This window comes from Phyllobates terribilis, unplaced genomic scaffold, assembly GCF_046119375.1.
Source record: "Phyllobates terribilis strain yellow unplaced genomic scaffold, ASM4611937v1 Scaffold_3__8_contigs__length_932513732, whole genome shotgun sequence".
NCBI classification, from domain to species: domain Eukaryota; kingdom Metazoa; phylum Chordata; class Amphibia; order Anura; family Dendrobatidae; genus Phyllobates; species Phyllobates terribilis.
The window spans coordinates 121,003,565-121,031,433 of record NW_027362763.1 but is presented as its reverse complement, the minus strand read 5'-3'; the positions used below and the strand labels follow the sequence as shown (position 1 = coordinate 121,031,433).

Genomic DNA, 27,869 nt, shown 5'->3' with positions numbered 1-27,869 from the left:
TAAAGACTTTGATCTAACATTTCTGCCTGAGGCCTTTGTTACCGTGACATATAAAAGCCGTCTGACCGGCCATTAGATTGTCTGCATTGTTTACAGATGCGTCTGCTCTGAATCCTTCTCCTACCTTCCTCTTTGTAGATCTGCTCACACCAAAGCTTACAGGCAGCACAAATACAAAGTGTATACAGCCAGCGCGATCGAGTACTAGATTTTTGCTAGATACGAACAGAACCGGTCAAAAGTTTGGATGCACTTGTTTTCCTTGTTCTTATTGGAATCTGCACATTGTAGATTCAGACTGAAGGCAGCAAAACCAGAAATGAACACACACGGAAATAAGGAGTAAAGAAAAAGACATTAAACAATGGTATGTAAAGCGGACATCAGAGTTAATGTGGAAACCTGTATAGAAAGTTTTAGGAGAAACTCAAAGGGTTTCACACGTTTGCCAGTTTTGATCAAATCAGGGAGTCGATCGATCGGAGACGAGAGAACACACAACCAAGTCTGTCTGTGTCTCAGACTTGTCTGCCCTCAGATGCCTGGTCAAGAGTTTTTATTACAAACCACAAAGACAAGGAAAGTGAGAATGGCTTACATTATGTTACATAAAAAGGAAGATAAGTTGGTCAATACAAAGTAATACATTTTGTCAAAATTCCTTAGGAACTGGCTATATCTAGTTTTACTATACTTTCAGAACAAAGGAAAGATTTAATGCAAAGACATCTCTATTTGATACGCCTTATGTTATTTGCTTTTACGAATAACACATGTAAAGCTAATATTAAAATACAAAATTATAAAAGATATATGTGTATATTTATTTGTCTAAATAATAATCAAGGCAAAGTATACTGTAAGTATTTACCATAACAGAGTAAAAGGAGGATATGTTGAGGAATCTAAGGTGTAACACATATTCTGGTTTGTTTCACACTTGTTTCCTTGCTTACATATTTGTTGCGTTCTGGTTTTGCTGCCTTAAGTCTGAATTTGTAATGTTCACATTTCAAGGAAAACCATTGCATCAACAGGTGTATCCAAACTTTTGGCTGGTACTGGGAAACATTTCCGCTGATCTGGTCATATTATTTTTTAGGATGCTCATCAGCTTCTGCAACTGCAATGGAGCATTTACAGGTGAGGTGCCGGTGGTGAGAGACGGCCGACAACTGTTTTATTACCACTTCTGTCTTCTCTTTTTTCAGCACACACAGCAGTGGGTATAAAATATTGAGTCTGTCTCATGACCGATCCTTTGATCACTGGGTGAATAGCAATGGACGCAGGAGTTTTTTGCACTTCGGCACAATTTAATAAATGCATGGGTTATTCATAAAATAGTAAATTATCCCCTATCCTATGGATACAGAAAACTTGCAGATTTCCTGAGGACCAGTACTGCCTTGAAATCAGGTACAACGCTGCTATATCACTGGCCACTTCTGCTTTGGACTCTAAGACAAACTCAGCTCTGCTATATTGCTGAGCCAACTCTGCCAAACCACTGCAAGCTCTGCAGTAGACTTTAGACAAAACGCAGTCTGCTATATAGGAGTGGCGGGAGGAGCTGCCTAATAAACTCGCTGCTACCTACGGATAGGCTGGGGAAGGCAAACCATGCAGGACACAGCAGGGTGAAATTCCTGTAGGATGTGGCCGCGCCTCCGTATAGCCAGGTGGAGACTCTCTAGGAGCAGAGTTGGCAGTGAGCACAAGGCAGCTCATGAAGATGGTCTGACACTGGGGCAGCAGAGTGGTGAGTGCGGTGACGAGGGCATTGCTGAGAAGGCATGTGAGACGCCGGCGTGATACTGAGCAGCTGCATGCTGCCGTACATCACCAAGCACAATGCAGAGCGTCGGATGGAGTGGTGTACAGCCGCTACTACTGGACCAAAGAAGGAGAAGTGTTCTGTGCAGTGACGGATCGCACTTCTCTATCTGCGTCTGATGGAGGAGGCTGGGCTTGGTGACTGCAAGGAGAACGTTACCCCCTGGCTGCATTGTGCTGGGTGGACAGTTTGGTGGAGGAGGGATAATGCTGTGGGCTTGTTTATCCAGGAGTCGGGCTCGGACCCTTAGCTCCAGTGATGGCAAATCTTAATGCTACAGCTCAAGACATTGTGGACAAATGTAGCTTCAGCTTTGTGGGAACAGTTTGGGGAAGACCCTTTTTCTGTTCCTCATGACTGTGCCCAGGGCACAAGGTCCATACAGGCATAGTTGGGGGAGTTTGGTGAAAGAACATGACCTGCCACACAAATCCCAGACCTCAGCCCCATGCATTAACTGAGAATCTGTCCGTGAGCTCGTACTGACTATCTTTCATCTTCTGAGCTCCTCTGAGTTGGTTTGTGACCACATGCAAGTTGAGCTAAACCTTTTTGTCAGAAAACAGCTAAGGGGAGCTCAGAAGGAAGATAGGAATTATAAAAAATCAATACCTGCTCACTGATGGATTCTGAGTTAACTCATTCTGCAGCAAAATTTGCAACATTTTTAATGAAACCCAATGATCTTTAGCAAAACAAAATTCTTGTATTTAAGTAAAAAAATGTCCATATCCTTTAAGGGTCTATTTTTTTATATCTGGGCTTTACATCCACTACTATTTGCATAAAAAATACAAGTTAATATGCAAGTTCCAGTAAAATTTTGCTGCAAAACCATTAAGTGAATTCCAGAATACTGCTCAGCACACGCTCCTTATCGCCTCCTGCTGATCTTGTTGTCACATTGCAGCAGCTCTCTTTATTCATCTAGACCTGTGGTCTCCAGCCTATGAATCTCCAGCTGGTTCACTCCTACAACACTGAACATTCACAAACTGCTGCAGGCTTCCAGTGCAACCTGGGGTTCATAGTTTGGAAACAGATGGAGAGCAACAGGTTGGAGACCACAGGTCTAGAAGCAATTATTGCAACCTTCAAGAACGTATTACTGTCAGCAGCTAAAGGGTTAAACTCTCCTGATGCTTTCCATAGATTTTCCCTCTGTGTCTTCAGTTGGCTTCTTCATGATCTCATCACTTTCTTCGATTCTTACTCGAGGAGCAGAGAAGAGAAGGGTGGCCACAAAAGAGATTATCAGCTGCTGGAGCCTGGGCTCTCTATAGCCGCCATGGACAGTGAATGGCCCCTGTGTTCCAGACTGAATGATTCTTTGTCCTCTACCTGCGTCTGCTGAATTTACGAGGATCCTAAAGGTAATCTCCTCTCTAGATTTCCTCTCAATAACAGGATGCAGATGTTCCATGTCCCAGAGCGGAGAAACTCTCAATGACATCACTCCAGAATATGTCTGTAACCACAAGAATGAACCGGGAACCCACCGGCATTGTGTGCTGGAATTAGGGTAATGGGCTGACGGCTGATCGGACGCCTTCAGGGGAAAATATTTGTCTTCATAGGCAAGCGAAAATTGTACGGTATGTCTAAAAGAAACAGAAACAAATATGAAAGAAGGAATAATAAAATAACATTCAGCTCCGCCTGTCTAATATGATTTTGTGTCTGTGTCATTTGGAGACTTGTATTCTGCATTTTTCACCGGTTTTCCACTTTGTAGGCTTTGTCTCTAACTTTCAGTTGTCTCTGAGCTAGTGGGGGAGACTAAGGCTGTGCTCACAAGCAAACGAGACTGCTCACCACACCTGCATTTGTGACGTCCCAGGTACGAGTAAGCCTAAAGGTAAATCCAAATTGAGGAAAAAGCGTCCTCCTGGATAAATTCTTTATTCCGAATCCACGCGAAAAGACAAGATTAAAAATAGGTATCAAAACATGTGACGCGTTTCGGAATAAAATTCCTTAAAGGGGTTGTCCACTACTTTAACATTGAAGGCCTATTCTTAGGATAGGTCATCAATGTCTGATCGGAGGGGCACCCCCGCCGATCAGCCGCTCTCGGTGTCAGCATCAGCCGGGACTGACCAGTTACGGAGCTGCACATCGGCTCCCTATTGATTTGAACTGGTCAGTTCCGGCCAACACCAACGACAGCTGATCGACAGGGGTGCCTATTTTATTTTGAAATGCGTCAGATGTTTTGATACCTATTTTTGAACATGGATTTGGAATAAAGAATTTATCCTGGAGGACGGAGTGTCGATTTTTCTTCAGTAAGGCTATGTTCACACGAAGGGCTTTTTTTTTTTCAGCAGCAAAAACCTGCTATCTTGGCAGTAAAAATCATACGTTGAAAATACAAGGTTTTTTTTTGCTGCATTTCAACGTGCTTTTTTTTTGCAATTTTTGAGGCGGTTTTTAGCTGCATATTTTTTTGGGTGCGGATTATGTATGGGATTTGTCTACAGTACATGTTTAATAAAGTTTGTTTTATTCAGCAAAAAACAAGCAATGAAAAATTGCAAAAAAAAAGCCGTAAACAGTTTTTGCAATTTTTCACTGCTTTCTGTGGGTGAAAACTGCTACAAAAACACTGAAATAATTCACACACTGCTGAGTAAAAAAATACGCTGCAGTTCTCAAATTCAGCCAGGGAAAAAAAACAAAAGTGCATGCATGAGATTTCTGAAATTTCACAAAACGCAGATCCTAAGGCTGTGTGCCCACGATGCGCTTTTTAAGCGTTTCCGCTACGGCAAAAACGCTGCAGAAAGGCTTAAAAAACTCATGGTAGAAGGCCTGCCATGTTCCGCAATGATAATCCGCACGTGCTGTTCACATGCTGCTGAAATTTCCGCTGCGGATTATCATTGCGGAAAAAAACGCAGCACTACCAATTATTTTGCGCAAGCGCTGCATTTTCGCCGCCATTGACTTGCATTAGAACGCATGGATTACGCATCACTGTATCTGTAGATGTGCAATCCACGCGTTCCAATGTGCGGATGGTACCCGGGTCTGGAGAAGAGGAGACTCTCATCCAGACCCGGGTACCATAGAACCTGTAAAAAAAAAAGAATAAAATAAAAATAAATATATACTTACTTTCTGGCGGCCCCCGATGCGCTCCTCCTCTCATGCCGGCAGATCGCGAAGGACTGAAGGACCTGCGCTGACGTCATAGTCATGTGACGGGTCACGCGACGCTGACGTCGGCGTCACGCGACGCTGACGTCGGCAGGTCCTTCAGTGTACCGCTGCTGGCAAGGGAGAACGGAGGGAAGCAAGACACTGGGGGCCATCAGAGGGTAAGTATATATTTATTTTTTTGATTTTTTACCATTCTTTCGGTCACACTATATAAATCCATGCCGGTTGCATGGATTTATGTTTTCCCTTTAAATACCGCAGCCATCACTTAATATGCGATGACATGCACGTCCCTACAGCCCCTTTATATCCTCACAGTAGTGCGGCACACCTTTTGAAAAATAGTTTTATAAAGTTTTTTATAGTTTTAAACTTTTATAAAAGTCTGGTGCTGCGTGCAACTTTTTGCCGAGCGCTCCGATTCGTGTCTCCGGATGTCTTGCGGCACCACCCCTCTGCTCGTATTTGATGACCTCTCTGGCTTTGATTGACGAAGATGATGGTCAGTACCATGTGTATCAGATGCCGATCGAAGTTAGTGGCGGTAGGAAGGTAGTGACGAGCGCGGTCTGGAGACGCCCAGCGGATGACCGCTTGGCAAAGATTTTGCGGGATCTTTCTAAAACTATTTTTCAAGCTCCTGCTGTCCTAGGGGGGACTTGCGTAATGTCGTATATAAGGTGGCGGCAGCAGAATATAAAGGGGAAACCTGCTGACATGTTTCCTTTAAAGAGGTTCTCAGGCACTGTTCTCTGACACCAGATGGTGAGAAGCACTGCTGTTGTTGCATCCAGTGCGGACTGCCAGGTGTGGTGCACGGCTGCCAGGTACAGTGCACCTGTCCTTTCCATTAGATTATATGGTATGTATTCAGCTGCTGCAACGTCACCATTGGCACCTCCTGGTGCAGTAGTTAGAGGCACTGGAGAACCCCTTTAAGCTGGCCGTAGATATGTCACTGCAGGCACAGAACAACATAAGGGGGGCACAGAGGGCTGGTCACTAAGGCAATACTGGACCCCAAATCATCACTTCCAAAACTTCTGAGCGGGTGATATCATGGCACAGATAGTGTCATTTATAGGTGCCCATACACATAAGAGCAAAGTCCTCTGGAGCAGCCAAAACTGGAGTACAATGCAAATACAGGGAGATCATACAAGTCAGCGCAATGCAGCACAGACCTGGATCGCAGCATTGCTCCGCTGTTCACACATAGAATCTCTACAATATTATTCGTCCATACATGTATCACTCCAGGGGCAAGAACAATATATGGGGCCATTTACAGTCCAATAGCCCTTTATAATGCACAATCCCACTTCTTTGGGGCTGGATGTGGCCCCCTTACCTCTTGGGCCCCTGTACGGCTGCACAGGTTGCACCAATGATATATCCGCCCATGTATCACTCCAGGAGCGGGCACAGGCAAGAGAGGAGAGGGCCCCTGTGCAAGAACAATATATGGGGCCATTTGCAGTCCAATAGCTCTTTATAATGCACAATCCCACTTCTTTTGAGCTGGATGTGGCCCCCTTACCTCTTGGGCCCCTATGCTGCTGCCCAGGTTGCACCAATGATATATCCGCCCATGTATCACTCCAGGAGCGGGCACAGGCAATAGAGGAGAGGGCCCCTGTGCAAGAACAATACATGGGGCCATTTGCAGTCCAATAGCTCTTTATAATGCACAATCCCACTTCTTTGGAGCTGGACGTGGCCCCATTACCTCTTGGGCCCCTGTACAGCTGCACAGGTTGCACCAATGATACGTCTGCCCATGTATCTCTCCTTCTTACAAGGGATGTGCCCAATTCTCAGTAATAAAACACCTACGCAAAGGTGACCGACCTGCACATCACATTCTGCAGAGTGGTATTCCAATCTCAGACAGCAGGTGGCAGATTCTCCAAAAAAATAAAAACTTGTCAAAAGTAGGAAAGAGTAATTTGTAGCAGAATTAGAGGAAAAGCTTCTTCCTCCATGTGGCCGATGCCAAAAGGAGGGTATGGTACTGAAAGCCTTCATCAGCAGAGGTTGTGGCAGTATGGGGGCGCTGTCATCCCGTTACTGCACGGTACATGGTATACTGGTGCTAAAACATTTATTTGGGGGATAATGTCGGGCAGACGTATGTAGCTGGGACACATTAGAAGACTAACATAAAGGGTTGTCTCAACTTCTTAAATGGGCAAAATTGTAAAGTAAATGTAAAAACAAGCAACTTTCTCTCTGTTATCACGAATGGAAGAATTATTACTCGTATATTATGCAGCTCGTTACCTAGGTTACCGGCCACCTCTGCAGTCTATCACTGGTGGCTAGCTTCCTATGATAGGGGCGGAGTATTGCAAGCTTGCACCCGCCGCTCTGTGCTCCTCCAATGCTGCCGAGCCAAAGGTGTCCCTGCTAACAGTATATGGGAGCGCAGAACTCCAGCCCGAGCCTCAGTGATGCCCATGGTCCAAGCTCACAATCACCCCTCCCCCAGCAAGCAGGAGGCCGGGAGGCAAGAGAGCAGTGCACTCCTGAAGAAAGATTAGATAACGCCCTATGTACACAGTGACTGCACCAGCAGAATAGTGAGTGCAGCTCTGGAGTATAATACAGGAGGTAACTCAGGATCAGTAATGTAATGTATACACAGTGACTGCACCAGCAGAATAGTGAGTGCAGCTCTGGAGTATAATACAGGATGTAACTCAGGATCAGTGCAGGATCAGTAATGTAATGTATGTACACAGCGACTGCACCAGCAGAATAGTGAGTGCAGCTCTGGAGTATAATACAGGATGTAACTCAGGATAAGTAATGTAATGTATGTACACAGTGACTGCACCAGCAGAATAGTGAGTGCAGCTCTGGAGTATAATACAGGAGGTAACTCAGGATCAGTAATGTAATGTATACACAGTGACTGCACCAGCTGAATAGTAAGTGCAGCTCTGGAGTATAATACAGCATATAACTCCGGATCACTAATGTAATGTATGTACACAGTGACTGCACCAGCTGAATAGTAAGTGCAGCTCTGGAGTATAATACAGGATGTAACTCAGGATCAGTAATGTAATGTATGTACACAGTGACTGCACCAGCAGAATAGTGAGTGCAGCTCTGGAGTATAATACAGGATGTAACTCAGGATCAGTAATGTAATGTATACACAGTGACTGCACCAGCTGAATAGTGAGTGCAGCTCTGGAGTATAATACAGGATGTAACTCCAGATCACTAATGTAATGTATGTACACAGTGACTCCACCAGCAGAATAGTGAGTGCAGCTCTGGAGTATAATACAGGATGTAACTCAGGATCAGTAATGTAATGTATGTACACAGTGACTGCACCAGCAGAAGAGTGAGTGCAGCTCTGGAGTATAATAAAGGATGTAACTCAGGATCAGTAATGTAATGTATGTACACAGTGACTGCACCAGCAGAAGAGTGAGTGCAGCTCTGGAGTATAATACAGGATGTAACTCAGGATCAGTAATGTAATGTATGTACACAGTGACTCCACCTGCAGAATAGTGAGTGCCGCTCTGGAGTATAATACAGGATGTAACTCAGGATCAGTACAGGATCAGTAATGTAATGCATGTACACAGTGACTCCACCAGCAGAATAGTGAGTGCAGCTCTGGAGTATAATAAAGGATGTAACTCAGGATCAGTAATGTAATGTATGTACTCAGTGACTGCACCAGCAGAAGAGTGAGTGCAGCTCTGGAGTATAATAAAGGATGTAACTCAGGATCAGTAATGTAATGTATGTACACAGTGACTGCACCAGCAGAAGAGTGAGTGCAGCTCTGGAGTATAATACAGGATGTAACTCAGGATCAGTAATGTAATGTATGTACACAGTGACTCCACCTGCAGAATAGTGAGTGCCGCTCTGGAGTATAATACTGGATGTAACTCAGGATCAGTAATGTAATGCATGTACACAGTGACTGCACCAGCAGAATAGTGAGTGCAGCTCTGGAGTATAATACAGGATGTAACTCAGGATCAGTAATGGTTAAGTAATGTAATGTATGTGTGGCACCCCAGGGGTTCGGTTGCCACAGTGGCATTGCTTCCCTCACAGGGGGTGATGCCATGCCTGGAAGCAAGGAGGGGTCCCCTAATCAGGTTTACCAGCATACAACACTTTCCTGGCTCCAGACCAGCAAGGGGAGCTCCTCCCCTACACACTGGAATCTGGAGGCGGGGTTAGTAAGAGTGAGTTGAGAGAGGAGTTGGAGTCAGGACAGCGACGAGGAAGGACCTGGGGAAGGGAGCTGTGGACAAGCTCACCCCAGAGAGAAGCGCAAAGGAACCGGACACCGGAGTCCGTGGTTGTGGGGCACTGAAGGCCCAGCAGCTGAATCCGGAGGGCAGGAGACTGCAGGTCTCCTGGCCCCACCAGACGCCCGGCGGCTCAGCAGCATCATAGGGCCCAGCACCGCCATGTGGGAGCGACACTTGAGGAAGGCCCGAGCTGCCTGCCATACTAGTGAGGAAAAAGACGTTTTACTCAGGGACGAGGGCCGCAGCACAGCTGTAAGCAGCAGGGCCAAAGAGAATAGCGCAGAGGGAAGGCCTACAGCTCTGCCTGTCGAGGTGGATCCCCAACTTGCTTCCAGGCCGCCCGGACCTCCACCACCAGCTAGTACCCGTTCCCTGGTCTGCTTTGATAAAGCGCAAGTAAAGATAGAGGAAACCGCCATTAATCTGTGGACTGGTCATTATCTGCGCCATCACCTGCATTACACCGCACCGGCAACATCAACTTCCACAATTCTTCATATACTGCCCTGGAGCTTAGCTCTGCCTGTGGAGAGCTGAACCAACTCTGCTGTGTCACCATCAGCTCCAGTGGATCTGCACCGCAGCGGCGGCCACATATAGCCGCATACCACAGGTGGCGTCACAAACATCATCTCTATAAAAACTTTATTCCCCTTTTCTTTTCCTTTAATTGACCGCCCTGGGTCACGGACCGGGTCACTGCCACCTTGACATCCCCAGCACCGACCGGCCTGGCTACCGAGTACCCCACGGCTCAGAGGGCGTGTCATATGTACACAGTGACTGCACCAGCAGAATAGTGAGTGCAGCTCTGGGGTATAATACAGGATGTATCTCAAGATCAGTACAGGATAAGTAATGTAATGTATGTACACAGTGACTGCGCCAGCTGAATAGTGAGTGCAGCTTTGGAGTATAAGGCTATGTGCCCACAATGCAGAAATGCTCCGGGTTTTTTCCTGAGCGTTTCTGCATCTCCCTGGCAGAAAAAACGCATGCGGATTGTACATGCGGATTGTACATGTGGATTGTACATGCGTTTTCCTGCCAGGGACATGCGGATGTGAAGCGTTCTTCACATGCATTTCCGCATGCGGGTTGTCAAGCGCTTTACAAGCGATTTTAGCATCACTTGGAAAGTGCTTGTCAACTTGGTCACACTATATAAATCCATGCAACCGGCATGAATTTATATACTGTGACCTAAAGAATGGTAAAAAATAAAAAAATAAATCTATACTTACCTTCTGATGGCCCCCGGTGTCTTGCTTTGGTCCATCCTGGCTGCTGGCAGATCGCAGTACACTGCACTGAAGGACCTGCCGTCACATGACTTTGACGTCAGCGCAGGTCCTTCAGTCCACCGCGATCTGCCGGCAAGGGAGGACAAGTGCAACGGGGGCCATCAGAAGGTAAATATAATATTTATTTTTTATTTTATTCTTTTTTTTACAGGTTCTATGGTACCCGAGTCTGGAGGAGAGTCTCCTGTCCTCCACACCCGGGTACCATCTGCACATTAGAACGCATGGAATGTGCATCTACGTATGCTGTGATGCGGAATCCATGCGTTCCAATGCAAGTCAATGGCGGCGAAAACGCAGCACTTCCGCAAAATAATTGGTAGTGCTGCGTTTTTTTCCGCAATGATAATCCGCAGCGGAAATTTCCGCAGCATGTGCACAGCACATGCGGATTATCATTGGGGAACATGGCAGGACTTCTACCAAGCCTTTTTTAAGCGTTTCTGCAGCGTTTTTGCCGGAAACGCTTAAAAAACGCATCGTGGGCACACAGCCTAATACAGGATGTAACTCTGGATCAGCACAGACGTAATGTATGTACACAGTGACTGCACCAGCTGAATAGTGAGTGCAGCTCTGGAGTATAATACAGGATGTAACTCTGGATCAGCACAGACGTAATGTGTGTACAAAGTTGCTGAACATCAGATACTCATCATGTAGAATACATCTATTGTTCCTCTGATGTAATACAGTAAATCATTGTAAGACCCCTGAATTGATATAATGAAGTTGTCCAGTTGTCGTCCCATTATTACCTTCTTGTTGCTGCTCATTAGATCGACAGTCACTGTGACTTTTCCCGATGTCCCAGTCACACCCTAGTCAGGTAATGTGTATCACCGGACATGAACCTCGTTTAATTCCATTCTATGTAATTATCGTGTCTCTGGTTATATTGTATTACTGAGCAGCCGCCGTATGTGTCATGTAATCACTGGAGCCGGGAGCTGCAATACATGAAGACAGTGATGAAAGGGACACAGTGATTCATGGAGGTGACAACATGGACAGAAGTTTGTAGCTTCATGTATTAATGTAGGCGTGTAAATGGCACTGAAGTGGACCGTGAGATGGGTACTGGGCCGGTACCTGCAAGACAGTGTGGCGTGACCTTGTGTGGGAGGCTGGTGCTGGGGTGGACAATATGCCTTGTGTTTGAGACAGAAGCTTGTAGGCACAGGCGTAGCTGGGGGTTCAGCGCAGGGGGCAATCTGAGTGGACATCTAACCTAGATGTAACCTCGTGGTTACAGCTACGGAGAAGATCCTTATTTATAGTAGGTATAGGAGAACCTCAGCAGATGACCGCGCTGTTACTGAATAAAAAATCACTATACAAAGACCAATACTGATAATACCGCCATATGGTGACCATATAGTGATAGATACCAGTCCTGCAGAACATACAAGTGATCACAGTACAGTTATAGATTGTAACTGGTAGCTGATTTTCTTTCTGATGGAATTGTTCACTTATCCCCTCTTTTACATTTTGGCCCAGACCACCATGACAACTTCTCCAGACAGTACTCATCTGCAGAGATTAAAACAAAGACACATTTGACTCCATCTCCATCTATTCCCAACCTGCACAAACTCCTCATCCTGCTCATACCCCAGTGCTGAGTCACTGCTGCCATATGTGTGCCCATTACTGCACCTGTTGTGTGGCGCAAAACAGTGCTCCTTAGTGCCCCACATAATAATGCCCACCACTGTGCCTCTTACATAGTAAATCATTCTCTTTATGCCCTCTAGATGGTAAAATTGCCCTAGAAAATATGAATGCCCTCTAAGAGCCTTACAAAGTAATAGTGAAACTAATATCATGATGTCTCCACAATACAGTCCCCCAGAGAGTATGATGCCCCCACAGACATCCCGTACACAGTATGATGCCCCCACAGATGCACTACACAGTATAATGTCTCCACTGCCCCACACAAACAGTATGTTGTCCCCAGGGCCGCCATCAGGGCATTACTGTCTTTACTACTGTATGGGGACCCGTGAGCGGCAGTACAGAGGGGGGGCCCGGGCCCAGTCAGGGCCCCCCCTCTTGTGCTTCTGCTCACGGGGCCCCATGCTGTAGCAAAGTACTGAGCGCCGGGGTAGGCGGCGCACATCTCAGTGTTGCGTTCCTTACCAGAGCTGCGCAGCTCCAGCAGCTCCCTCATACTTCTTCTGACTTCTGGTCAGGTGACAGCGCGTAAGTCAGGAGAATCCGGCGGCGTACCTCTCCTCGTCGCAGCAGGGACTCTAGGAGCATCAGGATGCTGCCTGCAGGGATTGTATGAGGAGTAAGTATGACAACTTTATTTATTTAAATAGAATTCATTACATGAGAGTGGGGGGGGGGGGGGGTGAGCTGCACATGGGGAATTGGGAGTGGGGGGGTGAGCTGCACAAGGGCAATTGGGAGTGGGGGGGTGGATGAGCTGCACATGGGGAATTGGGAGTGGGGAGATGGATGAGCTGCACATGGGGAATTGGGAGTGGGGGGTGGATGAGCTGCACATGGGGAATTGGGAGTGGGGGAGGATGAGCTGCACATGGGGAATTGGGAGTGGGGGAGGATGAGCTGCACATGGAGAATTGGGGGTGGGGAGGGATGAGCTGCACATGGGGAATTGGGAGTGGGGGGGTGGATGAGCTGCACATGGGGAACTGGGAGTGGGGGGAGGATGAGCTGCACATGGTGAATTGGGAGTGGGGGGGTGAGCTGCACAAGGGCAATTGGGAGTGGGGGGGTGGATGAGCTGCACATGGGGAATTGGGAGTGGGGAGATGGATGAGCTGCACATGGGGAATTGGGAGTGGGGGGTGGATGAGCTGCACATGGGGAATTGGGAGTGGGGGAGGATGAGCTGCACATGGGGAATTGGGAGTGGGGGAGGATGAGCTGCACATGGAGAATTGGGGGTGGGGAGGGATGAGCTGCACATGGGGAATTGGGAGTGGGGGGAAGGATGAGCTGCACATGGGGAATTGGGAGTAGGGGGAGGATGATCTGCACATGGGGAATTGGGAGTGGGGGGGGTGAGCTTCACATGGGGAATTGGGAGTGGGGGGGTGAGCTGCACATGGGGAATTGGGAGATGAGAGTGGGGAGAGCACATGAATTGGGAGCGGGGGGAGAGCAAATGGTGAATGGGGATGTGGGGGAGAGTAAATGATGAATTGGGGGTGGGGAGAGCACGGACATGACATAATGATTTGGGGCAGAGGGTGCATGTAAATATAATGAATCGGGGGAGCAGGATGTACAGAGTAGGGGGCTTTGAGGATGCAGGAGTGTGGCTGGTAATAAATTGGGGGAAAGAGTACAGGTTCTAATTAATTTATATATTTATTAGGTGGGGAAGTGGCTATTTACAGTTAGTGGGAGCACAGTGGTGGATTACAATTTATATTTGGAATGGTGGGTTGCATAATAACTAATTATATATTATTAGTGGGTGCACGTCTGTATTCAGCTGTGTAATGTAGATGTTGGAAAATGTGCTTTAGATAACTGTGTTATTTTATGCAGAGATGAGTCCTCGCTGGAAGGAGTGATGGCGGTCTGTGCTGGATGAAGGAGAAAAGCGAAGATGAAGGACTTCACCTAGAGACGTCACCGGTGAGTCAGTGTGTTATCTGTACACTGACCCTATACTATGCAGAGAGCTCCTGTGTATAATGTCACTGGTGATCACTGTATTACCTGTACACTATATACAGAGCTCCTGTGTATAATGTCACTGGTGATCACTGTATTACCAGTACACTGATGACGCGCCCCCTGGGCCAGTGCTGTAGTGCGGCGCACGTGTGCGCGGGGGAATGCCCGGAGCCGGATCCGATGGGGGTAGTAGTCTCCGAGTGGCGGGGACCCGGTCCGTGCCCAGGGTGGTCAAACTAAGTGTGTGGCAGTCTTTGTAGATGTTGTTTAAGTGTCGACTACGCCACCCGTTGAATTTGAGACCGCCGCTGCAGGGCAGACCGCTGAGGCCGGTGATACGGTTGTGCAGCGGGGATGGTATAACCCCCCAACGGGAGGGGTATGGCCTCAGGGCAGCGGACGTGGATGATGAAACACTCAGAGACGGTGCGGTGTAGTTCAGGGTCTTTACTGGTGGCAAAGGTAGACCCTCCCGGAGTACTGGCTAGCGATCGGGGCCTGGTCAGTCCGTGAGCAGATGGAATCTCCCCTGGCCAGGCGGAGTTGTAGGCCTCCCCAACTAATCGTACTCTTCTGGCTACCTTGCTAGAGGCTGGTAAAAGTAGCCCACGTCCCTGAGTGTACCGTGTGGTGCTCACCCGTATGGCCGGTGACTCGGGGCCTTTTGGTAGCTTCCGCTCCACGTCGCGGTGCTGGTCCCTTGCGTGTGACCGTGCCTTCGGGTTTCTTGGCCAGAGGACCTGAAATCCCCTGCCGGTCGGTTTCTGCTGCGGGGTAAGGATTAGTCCCCACAGCCTCGGACTCCGGGTCCGGTAAGAATTCTTCAATCAGGGCGAGCTCTACAGCTTCCAGCCCCTGACCTCTTTTAGCACAGCTCCCACAGAGCTCCTGATCTTTCTTTCCTATAGCTGCTCCACTACAGACCAGACTGTGTCTCTGTCTGTGTTCTCTGCTCTTTCCCCCTAACCCTGCCTCAGCCCCAGCTTTATCTAGGGGAAGTTCTTCCCCTCCCAGGACTGGGCAGGAGGTGTGGCATGCATAGGATGTCTGACCAGGAAACCTCCCACCTGCTCACAGACGTAATATTGCTACTACTGTGGGAACCAGACCCCTGGGGTGCCACACTGACACTATATACAGAGCTCCTGTGTATAATGTTACTTGTGATCACTATATTACCTGTACACTTACATTATACACTGTATACCATGTACAGAGCTCCTGTGTATAATGGCACGTATGGTAATGTTAGCATTGTGTTTTTTTTTATTAATGATCATTATTGTAGTATTCAGTCACTATGTGGTGGTAATATGTGGTCTGGTGGTCTGGTCACAGCGTGGTGGTTTTTGTCCCTTGCATGTGGTATTATTCGGTCACAATGTGGTGGTAATATGTGGTCTGGTCATTGTGTGGTGGTTACCATAGCTCCCCACAGACGGTATAACATACCCACAATCCCCACACATTATGATGTCCCCACAGTTCATCACACATAGTATGATGGCCCCTACAGTCCGTCACACACAGTATGATGGCCCCCACAGTCCACCACACATAGAATGATGGCCCCAACAGTCCACCACACATAGTATGATGGCCTCCACAGTTCGCCACACATAATATGATGGCCCCCACAGTCTGCCACACATAATATGATGGCCCACACAGTCCACCACACAAAGGATGATGGCCTCCACAGTCCGTCACACATAGTATGATGGCCCCCTCAGTCCACAACACATAGTATGATGGCCTCCATAGTCCGGCACACATAGTATGATGGCCCTCACAGTCAGCCACACATAGTATGATGGCCCCCTCAGTCCACCACACAGAGTATGATGGCCCACACAGTCCACCACACATAGTATGGTGACCTCGTTAGACCCCCCACAGCATGATGTCACCACAGCCCTATAAAGAGTATGATGTCCCCAGATCCCCCCCACAGAATGATAGTCACCACAGCCCCCCCTACACACTGTATGATGCCCCCAACAGTACCCCATACAGTCCACCTGCACAATCAGTGTCACAGTGTGGAAGGAATGACATGGTGATGATATCCTGCTTGTGCATGCACAGGACATGGCGCGATGACATCCCCACGTCACTCAATGCCACACACTCTGATATCCGGTGCGTACCCTACCATTGTATAGTCTTCAGGCCTAACATCACCTATGGTTTACAGAACAAAGAGCGGTAGGACAGGGAGACAGTGGTTCCTTGCTCTACCGCAAATTTGAACTATATGTTATGGTGCGTTATACATGCCAATACAGGTAAGTGTGTCTCGTTGCTTCAAGTGGGCCCACCATGTGCCTGACTCCTCTGCTCCCCCACCTTTTTCCCGGTAGCTTAACTACTGCTCGTAGGGTCAGTGTGGCTGTCACTCTATTGGGCAATGTGATTGTATGAGCAGTGAAGATGGTACCTTTACTAGAACTGTGGTTGCTACTTATGTGGACAGTAGAGCTGGACCTTATGTGGGAAATGTGGCCATCCTGTGTCAATAATGTGGCTGACACTGGCTATGCAGCAAACATTAGAAGGTGGTGAATGTCAAACTGGGTGGTCATACCTATCATTCCTATAGTCATCGTCCCTGGTTATAAGTCTCCTTTTTTGTAAGATAATAAAGATTATGGTCCCTTTTTGGCGACAGTCACATGAGGGAAACAATTGTTAAGATCAGTAAAGATAAAGTCTGTAAGGCGCATGGTCCAAGTTCTGTACATCTCGTAATTATAAAATCTCTTGTTTTGGCAAAGCTGCCCCATAATCTGGCATATAATTACTGTTTGTAAGACATGCCCTACTCTGCCTGTAAAAGTGCAGGCATTTTATGGTGTGAATGTGAATGAGTGGCTTGTGTCACGGAGGTGTCCTACTTTCCTGTTGCAACATTGCATTGTGTGTTACAATGAACTTGCAGTAAAAAAAAATAACATTTTATAGTCAGTATGTAGAAAACGAAAGAGATAGAGGTTTATAGGTTAATCCACCTTCAAGCAACTCTGCAATTTTTACTAAAATACATTGGGGTTCATGACCCTTGGATTATAGTTTAATAATCGTTAATCATCAGAAGGATTTGCTAATATCTCGTTTTTGCTTCTTTCGTAGACCTGCAAAAGTTTCCCAGCCTTCAAGTTATTGCTTAAAGAGGACCTGTCACCAGGGCAAAAGTGGCCATTTTTTTGCTTTTATTTTATTCTCACTATTCCTATGAGTCTTTCACTCTTTCTCTTTTTAAAATCCACCATACGGTTCCAGAGATATGAACCTTTTAATTTAGTGCTTAATTTTATGTGGATCACAGGATCCTTGGGGGCATGTCTTTAGCCTCCTCTTCATAGTTACCTCGTGAGCCACGCCCACTTGGTAAAGACCATAAAAGTTAGCTCTAAATAAAAGGCCATTGTAAAACCTTCAGCTTGTGACTCGCCCAGGGGGATATGGGGGACTCGGTACCCGGGCCTTTACCTTCTTTATAGGTCACAGCAGTCGGCTCCCGGGCCCGTACTCTGGGGTCACTCTTTAAAAGGGGCTTGTTACTTGAAGGGACGAATAACAGTTTTGTCTTGTGACGCCACCTGTGGTTTCTGGTAATGGGTACCAGCGCTGCTGACCTCCGGGGGTGATGTGATGGCGGCTGGGATGCTTCGGCTCCCCACAGGCGGAGCGGGCCCCCCGGGGCAGGGTTGATGGAAGGAATGCAGGTGAGAGGTGGCCCAGCCGGGCCAGGGGAGAATAACAGACACGCACACAGGGGGTTCGCTTCAGTACCTTTACTGGTGTAGACGGCAGGTACGGTCCAGGGTACTTGATAGGAAGGGTGCACTTCTGGACTCTCCCCAGAGAGCGGGTATAAGGCCTCCTGATCTGTTTCTTCCTCTCTCTCTGAAGCTTCTGACCAGCCTGAAACTAGGCCTAGCTTCTGTACTCTTTCACTCTCTCACCTGCATGCTTGGTGGTAAGAACTTTCCTCTGGCTACCACTATCCCTAGACGCTGGGGCCTTCGTGGTTCCTAGTTCTTTAGATGATTGTAGCTTCAGGTTGACCAGGGGTCTAGAATCCTCCTGGTAAACAGGTTATTCCTACTGGGTGTAGAGGACCCTGTAGGCGCAGACCCGGTGTCCGGCTTGTGTTCTGGGGTGAGCCTAAGATGCCCCTCTGCCCCCATAACTCCTCTCACTCTTCTGCTTGCCTCCGGCCCCGCTCTAGGCCCCAAGGCTTCAGCACGTGCTTTAGGCCCTGGTTGGCCCTCAGCACAGCAGCTCACATGCTGCTTCTTCACTGATCTGAAGTGCCAGCACACTCCGCCTGCCTAACTCCACCCTCCAGTATATATATCCCTAACAGGGCTCCCTTTGGTGTTATGAGGTGGAAAGGTGGAGGTGTCTGTTATGTAATGAGGGCCTCTTGTGGAGAAGTCTGTCCATGCACCCTTTTGGGTCCTGTGGTACCTGTAATAGCAGGGTGCCACATGTGCGCCTTTTGAAGTCGTCTATTGTGGATTTTGACGTGTGTTCAGGATCATTATCCATTTGTAGAAGCCATCCTCTTTTCAGCTTCAGCTTTTTTACAGATGGTGTTATGTTTGCATCAAGAATTTGTTGAAATTTCATTGAATCCATTCTTTCCTCTACCTGTGAAATGTTCCCAGTGCCATTGGCTGCAACACAACTCCAAAGCATGATTGATCCACCCCCATGCCTAATGGTTGGCAAGGTGTTCTTCTCCTGAAATTCTGTGCCCTTTTTTCTCCACTCATACCTTTGATCATTGTGGCCAAAAAGTTCTAATGTAACCTCATCGGTCAACAGGGCTTGTTTTCATAATGTATCAGGTTTGTTTAGATGTTCTCCTGCATACTTCTGATGCTGAATTTTATGGTGAGGACGCAGGAGAGGTTTTCTTCTGATGACTTTTCCATGAAAGCCATATTTGTGCAGGTGTCTCTGAACAGTAGAACAATGTACCACAAATCCAGAGTCCTCTAAATTTTTCTGAAGGTCTTTTCAGTCGAGCAGGGGTTCTGATTTGAATCTCTAGCAATCCAACAAGCAGCTCTCACTGAAATTTTGCTTGGTCTTCCAGACCTTATCTTGACCTCCACTGTTCCTGGTAACTGCCATTTCTTAATTACATTTCGAACTGTGGAAAAGGCAGCTTGAAAACGCTTTGCTGTCTTCTTATAGTGTTTCCCTGCTTTGTGGGCCCCCACCATTTTCAGAGTACTAGGCAGTTGCTTAGAAGAACCCATGGCTACTGTTTTCTGGCACAAGGTTAGAGGAGACTGGGTTATTATAAAGCTGGGATATTTGCATCACCTGGTTTTTCCTAACGATGACAGTGAACAAGCCATAACCCTAACGGGATAATTAAGGTCTGAAACCTTGGTCTAAGTTATCTGAGCACACGAATCTCCAAGGGTGCCCAAAGTTTTACATCGGCCCATTTTCCTTTTGGTAATTTTTAAAATGTAAAAAATGACAATATATATTTATTTTTCTGCCTAAAATACAAAGGAAATGTGTCATCTTTAACTTTAGGCCTTTTAGAGATCATTTCATCTTCAACTTGCTTAACTGTTCACAATAACAGTAATTTTAACCAGGGGCGCCCAAACTTTTACACGCCACTGTATCTCTGGATTTAAATAAGAAAAACAATGTAATACCAAGGGGAGCAGCAGGGACAAATTAAAAGCAAAAACTGTGTACTTTTGCCCTGGTGAGAAGACTCTTTAAATGCTGTTGCCAGAGACCAAAGGCTGCATTGGGTCCAGTCTTCATCATGGTATATAATAGTGCAACAGTACATAAAGCAAACCGACTAGTAAAATACCAAAAGATATTGTGATGTGGCCGCAATGGACATGGATGCCGGGTAGAGACCATGTCTGCTGCAGTTCTCTGGTGAGTTCAAAATTTTGGAAATAAAAAAAACTGAGGGGGGTGTATGTGGTGAAATAATATAAGAAGCATCGCTCATTATATCCCCCGCTCCTCTGGTCTTTGTGAGTGCAGTGAGAACAGTTTGAAAATTTCCATTTCTAGCAATTTATTAAAGCCTTTGTTAAAATTATGACAATTATGGAGAGTTATGATTCCGTGTGAAAGAAAAATCGTCTTTGCTGCCAACTTTTGAGAAAGGTCTGCAGGGAGATCCTAATGATAGAAACAAAAAGTGCTGTGCTGAACTTTTTCCTTTTGCCCATGCTTTTTATTTAGGAACTGTGGCCCCCATCCTACAGTATCTGATTCACACTCAAGACCCCCTAAACAAATACAGGCTACTCACCAGACCACCTAAATGTAGGTATAGTCCCAAGCCCAGCCATCTATACAGAGACCAACCCAGAACACCCCTTATACCATGGCCGCCCAGGGGCCACATACAGCGCCAATGCCAATTTGTGTGGCTTCCAACCATATGGACACAAAAATGATTGACAGGTTAACTACACTCCTCAGCATTGAAATTGCAACACTATGATGGAAAAGTAGTGTAATGATGGAAATCACTGGAAGGATAGACATGTTAATGATCTGCAAATGATGGAGAAATGGAAACAAAATTTTCATCACATCTCAATTTATTCAGTACAGAGTATGAATGCCACATGCAAAAATCCCCCCACTTAACGCCTTGGCTGCTATCAGTGAGGTCATTAATGGTCGTCTGAGGACTGTTCTGCCATGCTGAATGCACTTGGGCAAATCATCAAGATCCGCTGTTGGCAGCTCCCTTTGCAATTGCCACCAATGACGTCGCAGATGTGCTCAATGGGAGATAAGTCTGGAGACGCTGCAGACCATGGGAGCACGTTTAGGCCACACAGGAGCACACAGTAACACGAGCAACATGCGGCTTGGAGTTGTCGCGTTGAAAAATGGCTCCTGGGACACTTTGAAAAAATGGCCACACCACTGGTTCCGCCACCAAATGAATGTAAAGCCGAGCTGTTAGTGTAGATGAATGAAGACTAGAGGGGTCCTGCTACCATACATTATGTCACCCCACAACATAATCCTGGGAGTAGGACCAGTGTGATATTCCCTCATGAAGACCTCTTCTTGATGTTGTCTCCAGACCAATCTCTGGCTATCATTGCATCCAATACAATCGCAAGACTCATCACTGAAGAGGATAGACCTACATTCCAGCCTCCATTGCCATCTGGCTCTGCACCTTAAAAGAAATAAAAAAAAAAAAGAGAGCTGTGAAACATTAGGGTTCGCGCACACTGGCGTACAGCATCCGATGATTCTCTGATGTGAGAGAATCAGATACTATATGCAGAGTTTCATTTTACTGTGCTCCGATCCTTTCTCATGCAAGAATCGGATCACAGGTGCGGAAAAGATGGAAAACTTAATTTCTCCATCTTCTCCATTTTGTGAGTCGGCGTATATCGGACTGCAATTGGATGACATCCGAGTGCAGTTTGATGTTTTGCACGCACCCATATACTTATATGGCTGCATGCCGTCCGATATACGCTGCCAATTGCAGCATGCAGTGATTTTTTTCTCGGCATGAGAAAATAAACACTAGTCGGCACGGCTCCATAGTATAACATTGAAGCGAGTGCTATCCCATGTAACATCAGATAGCACTTGTCTGAGTTATACGCTGGCCAGTATGAGCGAACCCTCAGGCAGTAAGCAGTAAACCCATACCCACTATTGTAGGGACCCATGTGCAGTCATCATCTCTTCCTCATTACTTTATATTGACATCATTTTTTATGAGGATTTATAAGCAGATTTTACTTCAAAATCCAAGGGAAAAAATTTTTCAAATACTTTTTGAAAAAGTCTCCTACTGGTTATAATGGAAAATGCTCAAAATAACGTGAAAAAACAGCACATTGTGCCCTATAGGAGTTTTTTCCCATTAACATCAATTAGAAGCTGAATTCAGAGTATTTGAAACATTTTTTATGTGGATTTCGGAGAAGAATCTATTTCTAAATCGTCGTCAAAAATCTCGGTGTGAATCTACCATTAGGATGCTGATTTATAGAGGTAAGATTCCTGTAAGCAGAATTCGCACTTATCACACATTTATGGTATATACGTATTATACACCATAAATGCCACAAAAGGTAATACCACCTTTGATTTTTGTAATTTTTTTTGGGGTTGGTTTAGTATGACAATGTTGTCTTAGGACCAATTATGCGGATCCCCATCATAAAGACCCCAAGCTTCCCCTGATCTTGGCCCGGCTCCCGGACCTTTTGGAGCCAGTGGTCACTGATGAATGTTGGGGTTCGCATTGGCCTGATATTTATGGGAGATATATTTTCGGCTCCATAGCGAAAGGACGAACATAACGCATTCACTCACATCAATGCATTAACTTAATATCGGTCCGAAAGATGATGCTATCCATGCCATGCTTCATCTCTATAGATTGGTAAAATCGCGATAGCAAACATGACGTCTGAGTGCAGTCCGATGTTTTGCACACACCCATAGACTGGGTCCGATATACGCTGACACCAAATCAGATTACCTTTTATAAAAAAAAAAGCCCAGGCACACCCGTTTGTATATATACCTCAGACTGCACTCCCAGGGACCTGAGAGCAGAAGTTTACCAACTTTCCTCTCCCAATTTCTCCTCTCCCAGGCTTTGTTTCAGACAATGTCCTGTCTCCACTCGATGCCAGAGTGTTATGTGTGATGATGCATTGGGGCAGAGGAAGGTGTAAGAATGGGCAGAGGTATGTACTGTATGTGTGGCACTTGGGAGATTGCTGAAGGTCCCACCCATGGGACTCTTGAAATCACTATTTCAGAGGCATAATCACAGTGAATAGTAGTCATGGAGTCACAAAACAGGTCTGTACAACTTTTTGTTCTGTGTGCTTCTCCTTATGCTGGCTTGGCACTCTTTGCAAGGAGAAATGTTTCCCCTTGGAACTTCAGTCAGAGGCCTCTCACCTAGCTAAATCAGATCTCATGCTTTGCACTGAGGAGATGCAACACGCCGAAACACGTGTCTGTAAATAGAGTTTCTACAGTAGTTTGGCTTTTTATACCAAGTCATGTGGCTAGGTTCGTTAAAGGGTCAATGTTGACGTTTAGGATTGCTACATCCAGATGGTGGTGCCAGAAATCAAATCTTCCTCCTCCTGAAGAGGCTATTTGCTTCTTTAATTGGGTATGGAAGGATGTCCATATGATGCGCCCCCTGGGCCGTGTGTGCGTGGGGATACCCGAAACCGGACCTTTGGTGGATGCTGGGGGTTGTAGTCTCCGTGGCGGCGACCCGGTCCCGTGGCTCAGGGCGGTCAAACCAGTGGCAGTCTATTTATGTGGTTTTTATGAAATTAAATGTCCGACTACGCCACCCGTGGATTGCGGTCAGAATGAACCGCCGCTGCAGGGCAGACCACTGAGGCTGGTGTTGTAAGTGCAGCAGAGGATAGTATGACTCCCCACGAGAGGAGTATAGCCTCAGGGCAGCAAGTGTGGAAGTTGGGGGTGGTGGTGCGCGGGAGCAGCAGTAACCACACGGAGTCCTGTAATGCAGTCCAGGGTATTTACTCACAGTTCTTTATACACGTTACTACAGCTGGTCATAACGTCCCGCGTCGCACTGTGCTCACCAGGTGAGGGGCTCGGCCTACTTCCAGATAACTTTGGAGCGTTTCACAGGACCCCCTTTGTGTGTCCTTTCTCTGGCCTGTCATACCCCGCCAGTGACCTCGTTCCTGTCCGGCTGCCTCGGGCCTTCTCTGGTAAACCTTGGCTCCGTTTCCCTGACCCTATGTGGTGCCTTCCTAGCGGGTGTAGCGAGGGGCTGCGCCACATAAAATGTCACAGCCTCCGGTTTCTAGCTGAGGGTAGTTCCCCGCCTCCACTAGTTTCGGGGACCGGTCTCCCCCTTTGGCCTGACCCCCCTACGCAGGTAGATTCGTGCGTGCGGTGTCGACTCGCCGGTCCACACCCCTGGGGTCCCTTCGTTCCTTTTTCCTGTAGCCTCCTCCGCTCCTCTTTCTTCCTTCTCCTTCCTCCAGGCTCCGGCCGTTCTCTCCGGCCTGCCTGCGGAGCAGAGCTCGTCCTGAGCCTCTGCTCCTTGTCTCCTCCTCTGACTCCCACTCTCTGACTGAACTCCACAAACAACAACCGAACCTAAGATGGTGCCCACTTTTTATACCTCCCTCTAGGTGCACCCAGGAACTGACCTCTCCCTCCTATGCACTACAGGGTTCCCCCTTCCTCAGTGTTCCCTCCCCCCACTCCAGCCAGGGACAGGGACTGTTGTGCTCTACTTGGAGCATATCGGTCACCCTGCCCCCCGGAAATGTGGTGTAATGCATGCAGGTGTCGGGGTCCTGATTCACACTCCATCCTTACCTGGAAGTGAGATATCGCACGTCTGGTTGAGATGCAATACCTCTGTAGCGGCCGAACCCTCGGGGCGCTACATTCCCCCCCCTGGTAAATCACAGCACGTCCGCGGGCTGGAACAGAGCAAAAGACAATGCGAATTAGGACATGCAAATTTTTTTTTTTTTTTAACTGCCAACTGCATATCACTTCCCTTTATGGGAAACATTTTCTCTTTTCACCAATATATAAAACATTCTTTTTAGTAGAAAACATATAAAACATCAGCAGCATATCAACAGCGAAGTCTCTTCTCAACAGGTCACAGTTCTCTCCGCAACCAGGTGTCCATTCTTCTTAAGGTGCTAACTTGGCAAAACTTTTGAACACGAGGGACCCGTTCGCAAACCCTCAACGTAGGCCCTGGGCGTGGCTGCAGGGCATAGGTGATCCGGCCGTTGGACCACGTCTTCTGCCACGCCAAACGGGTTTTTGTTCTGAGGTCTGTTGTTGCAATATTTATAAAATCAATAGAGGGCACTTTAGGAAGTGCAACTATTTACATGGATTGGCTGCTCCCAGTCCTCAGCCGGATAGTTCACAGAAGGTTGGCTGCTCTCAGTCCTCAGCCGGATATTACTGAAAGTTGGCTGCTCCCAGTCCTCAGCCGGATATTACTGACCCGTCTCCGGGTAACTTTAACCAAACAAATGAACAACAACCCTTAACCGGGCAAACTTCTCATAATCCGGAAAACGGCGTGTCCTGTAACTCTTCACCCTAGTGGGTAACTATTTACAATTAGACTGTTGCTCATCAGTAGCGATGTCCTACTTGTTGACTATCCTCCTCCTCACCGTACTCTTCAGACCCGTCCGGGTCCTCTGGGTAGTAAGGTTTAAGGTAGTGCTCTTCTTCTACCCGCTGGACATTGAGGGCGTACCACCCTTGCAGGCCTCGATGTCGGGTGTAGGACACCAAGTCCCCCGGATACAGATCCCGTCCCCGGTGACCCTCAGGCAGGTAGCTCTCCACGTCCCTCCTATTGACAAAGAGGTCCGTGTCTGTGGTGGGGTCCCGGATGAACCCCCACCCCTTCTCCTGATGGAACTTTACCACGGTCCCAGTAATTTTAGGACCGCGTGCAGCTTGGGGGTTTCGGCGGGTCCGCGTCTTCTCCTCCGCGCTCCGGGCCTGCAGCTGCTCCCTCTTCTGGCGCCACGCCCGCTCTTCCTTCTCTAGCTGCCTTATTTCCCGCTGGCAGAACTCCCACCTGCGAGCTGCGGCCGCCCGCGTCTCCTGCGAAAACCCCATAAGGTCCTCCCCGGTCTGGTCCCACTCAATCTTGACCTCTTCCTCCGGGAGCTGGGGGATGGCGACTGGCTGTGGAGCGGGCAGGAGCGGAGCAAGCGGGGCCTCGGCCTCTGCGGACAGGTTCTTCCGATGACGAGGGTGAACCCATCCATGTGGTAATCGGACCAGCTCTCCATCGGGTCCGGCGAGCTGACTAAATAAGTCGGTCCCTAATGGGTGGCAGTGTTGGGACCGGGGGCGCACGCTGCTGGAAGGCGCCTGGGGAGATCAGGCCTTGCGACCGGGCCTGGAGCGGGCCGCTTCCGACCGCACCCGGGGCCAGGGGACACGGCCTGGGGCTTGATCCGGCGACTGTGCTCACGGCTTGGGGCCTGTGTGCCGGCAGCGGGAGCGGGGGAGGCGCAGCGACTCCCGGGACGTCTGGCTCCACGATGGGGTCCAGAGGCAGATTGGTAGCATCAGGGCTGGTGGCAGGGGTGTCCCCCTTACCTGCTTCCAGGGCTGCGCTGCTCTCGGCTTCCGGCCTCCGCTCCTCGTCCTCAGGGGCTGGCTCGCTGGCCGGTGCTGGCGACATCCCGTGCGGCTGGGCTGCGACCCGCCGGGCCATCTCCTCTCTCCCTTCTGCTACAGCTTCCCGCTGCGCTTGGACCATCCTCCGGTCCAGATCCTCCAGCGCAGTTCGAAGGAACTCCGGGTCTTCTCCAGGGAGCTAAGCCATCAGCTCCTTGAGGCTGTACGGGGCCGCGATGGCCTGCAGCAAGCCACCCGTCAGGGTGCTGGAGTCGGTGCTGCTCGCCATCTCTGGGTGTGGTCTGCTGAGACTGATCCAAACCACACCCTGCCCCCCGGTTTTCTTCTCCTTCCGCCCCTGTTGGGGGTGGTCCCGGGGCAACCTGCTGACAATCACTCTCAGGGGCAGCCCCCCCACGTTGATGGACATCTCTACAGCCGCACTCAAGGCTGTTGGGGGTGGGCTCCTTCTTTGGCGCCATTCTGGGACCTGGCCCACTATGGGAGGTGGCTTCTTGTTGTCTTTTGGCGCGCACATAATGGTGCTGTTCTGCTGGGGCGGGCACAACATTCAATACAATAAAAGTCTCTTTTCAGGCACGCAGTACCCAGTGGTTGTGGGCACGAAATCCTGCCGACTACGCCAAAGTTGACGCGTCCCCTGGGCCGTGTGTGCGTGGGGATACCCGGAAGCGGGCCTTTGGTGGATGCTGGGGGTTGTAGTCTCCGTGGCAGTGACCCGGTGCCGTGGCTCAGGGCGGTGAAACCAGTGGCAGTCTATTTATGTGGTTTTTATGAAATTAAATGTCCGACTACGCCACCCGTGGATTGCGGTCAGAATGAACCGCCGCTGCAGGGCAGACCGCTGAGGCTGGTGTTGTAAGTGCAGCAGAGGATAGTATGACTCCCCACGGGAGGAGTATAACTTCACGGCAGCAAGTGTGGAAGTTGGGGGTGAAGGTGCGCGGGAGCAGCAGTAACCACACGGAGTCCTGTAATGCAGTCCAGGGTATTTACTCACAGTTCTTTATCCACGTTACTACAGCTGGTCATAACGTCCCGCGTCGCACTGTGCTCACCAGGTGAGGGGTTCGGCCTACTTCCAGATAACTTTGGAGCATTTCACAGGACCCCCTTTGTGTGTCCTTTCTCTGGCCTGTCATACCCCGCCAGTGACCTCGCTTCTGTCCGGCTGCCTCGGGCCTTCTCTGGTAAACCTTGGCGCCATTTCCCTGACCCTATGTGGTGCCTTCCTAGCGGGTGTAGCGAGGGGCTGCGCCACATAAAATGTCACAGCCTCCGGTTTCTAGCTGAGGGTAGTTCCCCGCCTCCACTAGTTTCGGGGACCGGTCTCCCCCTTTGGCCTGCCCCCCTACGCAGGTAGATTCGGGCGTGCGGTGTCGACTCGCCGGT

The 27,869-nt window shown here is 48.4% G+C and overlaps 1 long non-coding RNA gene across 2 annotated transcripts in view; it reads right to left on the bottom strand.

The window, feature by feature from the left end:
• Positions 1 to 1,059: 1,059 nt before the first annotated feature.
• The window catches only part of LOC141257970 (uncharacterized), a 78,101-nt gene continuing 51,291 nt past the window's right edge, over positions 1,060 to 27,869 (bottom strand). Inside the window, exon 3 of one of the 2 annotated variants that reach the window (XR_012318150.1) lies at positions 1,060 to 3,438. This is a non-coding gene — a long non-coding RNA (uncharacterized lncRNA). Of the gene's footprint in view, positions 3,439 to 20,881; positions 21,478 to 27,869 lie in introns of those variants that run through there. The other variant, XR_012318151.1, reaches the window with a different exon arrangement.